Genomic DNA, 1,481 nt, shown 5'->3' with positions numbered 1-1,481 from the left:
GCTGCGTTGGCTGTGGTCAAGTTGAGGCTGACTCATCGCTACCCCACATGACAGAATAGAACATCTCCAGAGGTTTCCTTATAAAGAATCTTTATGGAAAGCAGATTGACACATCTTTCTCTCACAGAGCCACTGGGTGGGTTTGAACGGGCAGCAAACCCTTTGATTAATTGTTGAGCACTCAACCATTGCACCAAGGCTCTTTTTCAAGAATAGGGTAGATTCTAATCCTATAGGACCTCTCTCTGTCCATCACGCCTCAGCTGTCAGGTAAGGCACTCAGGAAGCTGCCAAAAACGAGGCAAGAGGCATGAACAGATTCTCTCTCAGAGCCCAAAGAAAGAACCAACACCATCGGTATTCAATACCTGAGTTGGACTTCCAGTTTCCAGAAGTAGGAGGCAATTTTTTTTATATATAAATCATTTTATTGGGGCTCTTACAGCTCTTATAACAATCCATGCATCAATTGTATCAAGCACATTTGTCTATATGTTGCCATCATCATTTTCAAAACATTTTCTTTCTACTTGAGTCCTTGGTATCAGCTCTTCCTTTTGCCCTCCCTCCCCTACTCTACCACTTTCACAAATCCTTGATAAATTAGAAATTATTGTCATTTTCATATCTTACACAGTCCACTGCCTCCCTTCACCCACATTTCCGTTGTTCATCACTCAGGGTGTGGGGTGTGGGGTGGGGTGTTATACGTTGATCATTGCAATCGCTTCCTGCTTTCTCCCCTCCTCCCTCCATCTTCACACTACCTTCAGGGTATTGCTATTCCCATTACTGTTCCTGAGGGGTTTGTCTTTCCTGGATTCCATGTATCAAGAACTCTTATCTATACAACTGTACATGCTCTGGTCTAGCCAGATTGGTAAGGTAGAACTGGGGCTATGATAGTTGGGGGAAAGAAGCATTAAAGAACTAGAAGAATGTTGTGTGTTTCGTCAGTGCTATACTGCACCCTGGCTGACTCGCCCCTTCCTTGTGACCCTTCTGTGAGGGGATGTGCAATTTGTTCGTATTGATATGATTGTTTGTTTCGTGTTTTCTGATGCCTGATACCTGATCCTGTGACACCTCGTGATCACAAAAGCTGGTATGCTTCTTCTATGTAGCCTTTGTTGCTTCCCTGCTAGATGGCTGCTTGTTTCACTTCAAGCCTTTGAGACCCCAGATGCTATATCTTTTAATAGACAGGCACCATCGGCTTTAATCACCACATTTGCTTGTGCACCCCTTTTGAGACAAATTTTTTGTTTTTCTAAATACCCCAATTTCTGTTACTTTGTTACAACTACCTTAGAAAATGTATACCACCCAAGAGAAGGAAAATAGTACATGTAGAAAAGATCATGTTTGAAGAATGCAAATGAGCTGTTAAGAGTCTGAGGAACTTTGTTGTTGCTGCTTCGGGTGTTTGACAGTTTGATATCATTATAAGCAAATATGTCATATGTGTTGTTTATAATGAA

This window comes from Echinops telfairi, unplaced genomic scaffold (assembly GCF_000313985.2).
Source record: "Echinops telfairi isolate 266 unplaced genomic scaffold, ASM31398v2 ScPeMD7_7468;HRSCAF=8506_0, whole genome shotgun sequence".
Lineage (NCBI taxonomy): Eukaryota > Metazoa > Chordata > Mammalia > Afrosoricida > Tenrecidae > Echinops > Echinops telfairi.
Note: the sequence above shows the minus strand (reverse complement) of the source record.